Consider the following 6,896-nt stretch of genomic DNA (forward strand, 5'->3'; position numbering starts at 1 on the left):
CTGGCTTATCTCACTGAGCGTCACGTCCTCAGAGATCATCCACGTTGTAGCAGGTGTCAGAGCTTCCTTCCTTTTTAAGGCTGAGTGACATTCCATCGTGCAATGGGCCATGTCTTGTTTATCCACTCACCCATTGATGGACACTTGGGTCACTTCCACCTTTTGGCTGCTGTGAACATAGGCATAGAAGTATCTCTTCAAGTCCCTGCTTTAAATTCTTTGGGGTGTGGACCCAAAAGTGGAATTGCTGCCTCATATGGTGATTCTATGTTTAATATTTTGAGGAAGCATCGTACTGTGTTCCACTGTGACCGCACCATTTTACATGCCCACCAGCAGGTGTTCCGATCTCTCCACATCCTCACCAACACTCGTTATTTTCCATTTTATTTATCTGTTTTTTATAGTAGCCGCCCTAATAGGTGTAAGGTGGTACCTCACCGTAGTTTCTTTAAATTTTTTTTTTTTTTTTTTTTTTTATAGCTACTTTTTTTTTTTATTTTTATTTATTTATTTATTTTTGGCTGTGCTGGGTCTTCGGTTCGTGCGAGGGCTTTCTCTAGTTGCGGCAAGTGGGGGCCACTCTTCATCGCGGTGCGGGGACCGCTCTTCATCGCGGTGCGCGGGCCTTTCACTATCGCGGCCCCTCCCGTTGCGGGGCACAGGCTCCAGACGCGCAGGCTCAGTAGTTGTGGCTCACGGGCCCAGCTGCTCCGCGGCATGTGGGATCTTCCCAGACCAGGGCTCGAACCCGTGTCCCCTGCATTAGCAGGCAGATTCTCAACCACTGCGCCACCAGGGAAGCCCTCACCGTAGTTTCGATTCGCACTTCTCTAATGATTTGTGATGCTGAGCATCTTTTCATGTACTTTTGTCAGTTTGTATATTTTCTTTGGAGAAATGTCTATTCAAGTCATTGAATAAGAATATGAAATTTTCTATTGCTCATGTGTTAATTGGATTGAGTTTTTTGTTGCTGTTGTTGAGTTATAGTTTTTTATATATTTCTGGATATTAACCTCTTATCAGATATATGATTTTTCAAATATTTTCTCCCTTCTGTGGGAGCTCTTCATTCTATTGATAGTGTTCTTTGATGTACAGAAGTTTTTCATTTTGATGAATTCCAATTTGTCTACTTTTCCTTTTGTTGCCTGTGCTTTTGGTGTCATTCCCAAGAAATCATTGCCAAATATAATGCCACAAAGGTGTTCCCGTTTGTTTTCTTCTAAGAGTTTTATAGTTTCGCTGCTCTGTTCAGGTCTTTGATCCACTTTGAGTTAATGTTTGTATATGGTGTGAGGTAAGGGTTCAACTTACCCTTACCTCAGTCTTTGGCATGTGGATTTCCAGTTTTCCCAGCACCATTTGTTGAAAAGACTGTGTGTCCTTTGCCAGTTGAATGGTCTTGGTACCATAGTGGGTTTTATTTGTTATTTAACATCATTCTAGGTAAAAAAAAAAAATCTTTTTAAATTTCAGTTATTATCATGAATTTTACCATTCACCTTTATATTGCACAATGTCAGTTTTAAACAAATATAAGGACATTTAACTCATATGCAAAACCACCACATAACACAATTTGTATTTCCTTGCTCATACATCGTACATGTTCTTCTTACTGGAACAGTGGGCTGCGTTTGCCCAGGATGGCTGCCATCCCCATGCTCTTCCAGAATCTTCCCGGTCAAGTGGTCAAGTCCATGTCCCCTCCCCTTGAACCTGGGTGGACCTCAGTGGCTGCTCAGCCAGCACCAGAGCGACTTCCGAGGGAAGGTCATAAAAATGACAGACGCTGCCACCTTGTTCTCTTCAAAGCCAACCACCGTGCTGGGAAGGAGCCCCGACATGGAGAAGAACCAAGAGCCCCGCCCACACCTCACATGTGAGGGCAAAGTAAACATCTGTTATTGTTTGAAGCCACTAAATTTGGGGATGGCTTGTTACACAGCAATGCGTAACTGATATACCCACCGAGGACTAGACCCTGGGACACTCCAGCATTGCAGCCACTACTGTCCAAACAGAGGCCAGGGCGGGGTGTGGTGTGGTGGGGGAGACCAGGAAGAAGTGGGACGATTCAGGACAAGCTTAGGAGTCGGGTCACCAAAATGGGTGGGATTGAACACGGGGAGGTGGGCAAGGGGCAGTCCTGGAGGGCTGTGAGCTGGGGGGCGGTGGCAGGGCTATTGGCTGAGCTGTGGCGTGCTGGGGGAGGACAGGCTGGGGACGGGGCATCTGGGATGCACTTTGGGACACCCCGGAGGGCAGCCAGCTGGCCATGTGGGTCTAGGGTTTGTGTCTGGGAGGTAAAGGTACAAGTCAGGGTAACTGAAGCTGTGTGTGTGGGCGAGACTCTGTCCTTCCCAGGCAGTTACGGGCTGAACTGTGTTCCCCTCCCCCTAATTCATGTTGAAGTCTTAACCCCCAAAACCAGAGACTGTGACCTTATTTGGAAATAGGGTCCTTGCCGATGTAAGTAGTTAAGATGAGGTCCCACTGGAGTGGGGGTGGTCCCTGATGCAATGGCCACTGTCCTTAGAAAAGGGGACATTTGGACACAGACATGCACTGGGAGAGGCCATGTCAAGGGGAAGACAGAGATGGGGTGACGCATCCACAAGCCGAGGAATGTCCGAGATGGGTGGGTCCAGCAGCAGCAGCAAGGGGAGAGCCGGGGGCGGGCCCTCCCCTCCCTCAGAATGTCCAGGAGGAACCCGCCCGCAGACATCTCCATCTCAGACTTCAGCCTCCAGAACTGAGAGACGACACATTTCCGTTGTTCTAAGCCACCGGATTTGTGGTTCTTGGTTCCAGCAGGAATGATCCAGGCCTCAGGGTCCCATCTGTCACCTGGGGGCCGGGGGAAGGAGCTGCGCGGTGGAAGCTGGCCTGGTATGTCCCCAGCGGAGGCCCTCGGTGGGGCTGCTAGGCCTGTCTCAGCACCTTGAACCTGGAGCACAGCCGTGTGGCCAAGCAGCGCCCTCCCCCTCCCCCCAGCAGACAGCACAGCAGCCCTGCTGAGCGCCAAGTTTCCAGGGGCAGACTAACATTGATTGAGCATCTGCTGTGTGCTTCACACATGCTTCCAACATGACGACAGACAAACTTCTATTCATCCTTCAAAGCCCAGCTCAGGAGTCACCTCCTCCACAAAGGCTTCCCTTCCCAAACTTTGGGAGTTTGGCAGCAACTCCCAAAGAGAGGGGAAGACCCCCAGCCTGCATGACCCACCTCTTACTTCCCACTGTTGGCCCCTAAACAAAGGGACAGAGCAACGGAAGATCTTCCCAAGAGGCTGTGAGCACCCAAGAATCTTGTTCATCTCTGTGTCCCAGCACTTGACACAGGGGCTTGCACACAGTAGGTGCTTAATAAATGCTTGTTGGATGAATGAATGGACAGATGTTTGGTCCAGTGGAACTGGGTTGAGTCTCTGAGTTTACTCTTAAGGAGACGAACAAGTTCTCACTTTGCTAAATACAAGGAGAACGTGGCTGGTTGGCGCCCTGCTATGGGCACCTGCTGTCCACCAGAATCTCAGGGGGAATCCAGGAGGGCATCCAGAAGGGCTTCCCGGAGGAGGCGACACCTGAGACCACTCTTTGAAGCACAGGTTTGCCCTGCCTGAGATGAGGAAAGGGAGTGAGGTGGTGGGCGACGAGACTGGCAGGGGGAAGAGGGGGCTGCCCAGGGCCTCCATGATGCCCCACACTGGCAGATGCCACACCCCACGTTGCAGTCCCCACCCTCCCACAGGCCCCATCCTCAAAACCCTGGAGGGTCACCTTTGTGTACACCGAACGGGGGCCTCTGGGAGACAGAGGGGTGTGAGTGTGGGCAGGGGGCCTCTGGGCCTCCCGCCAGTCACCCTGGATGGGGCTGCTCTCCTGCGTGTCCCTGAGCTTGGATGTCCCCAAGCTCCCCTACGACCTCGGGTGACCCCTCTCCCAGCTCTGGGCCTCAGCTCACCGCCCCCGCCCCCCAGGCCCCATCAACACAGGTCACACCTACACCCTGGTCACTTCCCCCAGCTCAACCTCCCCACCCCCAGCAGGTTTGCCCTCACTGCCCTCCTTGCCCCCAGGCCTGCAGCCTCTGTCCAGGCTGGCCCCGATGTTGGCCTGGCCAGCGCCGTCCAGGGTCCCCACCCGGAACACAGCATCAGGTGGGCGGGAGACGGCATCCCTGCCCCGTGTACATCCCGGCTCCTCCGCGGAGTCTGTTTGTTTTCATAACCAATTCAATATTTAAGACCCGGCGAGCCGCTGCCTGAGCTCGCGGGCTCCCCCTTCCTTTGTCTCCACTCCCCTCCGCCCCGGCACCTCCTGACAAACCGAGCGGTTCTGATGGAAAATTCATTAGTGGTCGGCCGCCCCCCGCCCCCCCGCCCTCCCGCATTCCCAGGCAGCTCCGCGCCTGATGTGTCAGCCTCTCCATCCTGATTATCTGGAGACGCCAATTTCAAAGAGACATCTTAATAGTGATGTCAACGAATTAATTAGATGTGTTAATGAGCTAAAAGCAACCCAAATTAAATTAATGCAGTAATAAGCGCAGACAGCAAAATTAGCTCCAATTTCTCTAAATGATTCTGAACTGTACACAACACCTCAGCTCGCTAGAACATACCATCCCCCAAAGCTAATCAAGAACCCGGCGCAATTAACTGCTTAATTACAAACAGGCGCGTGCACAGGCAGGCGCACACGCCCACACATGCGTACACACACACACTCACACACACACACACACACACGCACGCGCGGGCGGGCGGGGAGGATTCTGCCTGGGCCGGCCTGGGGGTGGTGAGGGCTGTAGATCCCCCCCAGATAGCCCAGGTCACCATCCCCCCCCCACCCTTCATGGATCTGGGAGGCTCAGCCTTTCCAGCGCGGAGGTGCGTGCTGTGGACAGTGTCAGGTGTCTGCACCAGGCCAGGCAGGGAGAAGGGACAGCTGGAGGGTTCCCCCAGCGCCCCTGGGCATCTGCCTGGTGGGGGGGTTGGCCGAGGTGGAGGAGGGAAGAGGGAGGAGGGGGCCGTGTCGGAGGCAGAGGAGCAGGGGAGGGGCAGCGCGAGCTGAGTTGTTTATTGCTTGCATCAGAATCTGAGTTGCAACTAAAAAGCTAATTGTCCAGCCCGGCTGATTTCCCACCGGGCAGGGAGAGCTGCTAATAGCTTCCAAGCAGCTCAGGTACCTGATTAGCTGTAATTGCTGCTGGAGACCGGAGAGGGGTGAGGACAGAAGTGGAGAAGGGGGCGGGGAGGGGGAGACAGGGTGTGGGTGCAGAGTGAGGCCAGATGGAGGGCGGGGCCGGGTGGGAGGGGCCAGGCAGGTGCCGGGGGCAGGGAGGGCCGTGGCCAGAGGAGGTGAGGGAAGAGGCAGAGGTGACTTGGGAAGGGCCGGCCCCCCAGCAGCCTCTCTGAGGACCACCCCCCATGCACACACCACGTGTGGGCCCAGGACCCAGAGCCGGGGGATAGGAGCAGGCCCAGAGCTGTACACAGTTGGCGCCAACAGGCAGGGGCTGGAGCAGCTGCCCCCATGGGCCCTGGGCTGGCAGGCAGCTCAACCAGGACCCCCACCCATCTCCCACCCTCCCGCCTTTTAGAAGGGTGAGTTCAGTCTCCTTAGCCAAGGAGCTTTTTGTTCATTTCTCATCGATTTGGGGAGGAGTGAAGGAGCTGATTGATTAGCCCCACCCATCACCGACCAGCTCCCCCCACCCCGGGCACCCCTGCCCCCTGGAGAATGGCTCTCCCCAGAGCAGGGCAGTGGCGGGGTCCCCAGGAGGACCACACATAGGGGTCGGGGCAGGGGGCTGAGAAGCCCTATCGGCCTACAAGCCACCCTCTTCCCCATGCAGGAACCCTCCTCTCTCTCCCGCCCTGTCCTTCCCTCCTCATTTCCTGGATGTTTTTCGCTCACGCATTTGTTTGTTGTTCAACTTATTGATTCATTTAAAATATATTCATTTCCATCCTTGCTCCAAACTGGAAGGAAGATGACACCACCTCATTCACCCACCGCCGGCCACAAGCTGCCACCCCCGTGGTGGCACTGCACCCCCGGGGACCAAGGTGACTGTCACGCCCCTGCCCTGGCTGAGCTCCTGGGTGCTGAGCCCCTGACGTGCGCACTGTTGATGGAGCTCAGGGCCCTGGGGGAGCCTGCGCACCTGAGGGCAGAGGACAGGCCCCGGGGAGGTGGCTTCTGAGGGGGGAGGGTGTGGATTAGTGGGGTGCCAGGCATCACATGGCAGGAAAATGGGGGGCTGCTGGGGCCCCAAGGGGCCTGGCTCCTCATGAGTCCCAGAGCCAGGCCTCACCCCCTTGGCCTCCGCTTTCAAACCTGCAAAATGGGGACATCACAGCCGTGCTTTCCAGGAACAAAGAGGCTCAGGGTCTTCAGGGCCAGAAGACACAGCGGCCACCCGAGGCCACTGAGGCCACATGCCCGCGGATGAGGTGCTGCGAAGCACTCACGAGGGCAAGTGGGTCTGTGCCCACCCGGTGTCAGAGTGTGTGGCCCCCACGGGTCCAAATTCCCAGGCTGGGGCCTCGCTCCATTCTACAGGTGGGGAGAGTGAGGCTGGGGGGCCGGGGGTGGATATTGCTCAAGGTCACACGGGCCCTCTGCATGTCCCCCTCCAGGGCTGAGTGGTCACCTTCGGCTGTCGTTTGAGGATTTTATTTCCCAGCAGCAAGAAAAGATTGTTTTACTCAGCAAGTGTTCCAATGAGCTTTCCCCTCTCTGGGCAGGGGTGAGTCCCAGAGCCCCCCGGGGTGAGGACAGCAGGGGTGGGAGGGGCTGTGGGCAGGTGATGGAGAAGGGGCGGGGCCACACGTCGGCCAGTCAGGTGGCTGGAAGTGGCAGGCACCTGGCCACGCT

This window comes from Balaenoptera acutorostrata, chromosome 15 (genome assembly GCF_949987535.1).
Source record: "Balaenoptera acutorostrata chromosome 15, mBalAcu1.1, whole genome shotgun sequence".
In the NCBI taxonomy this organism is placed as follows: domain Eukaryota; kingdom Metazoa; phylum Chordata; class Mammalia; order Artiodactyla; family Balaenopteridae; genus Balaenoptera; species Balaenoptera acutorostrata.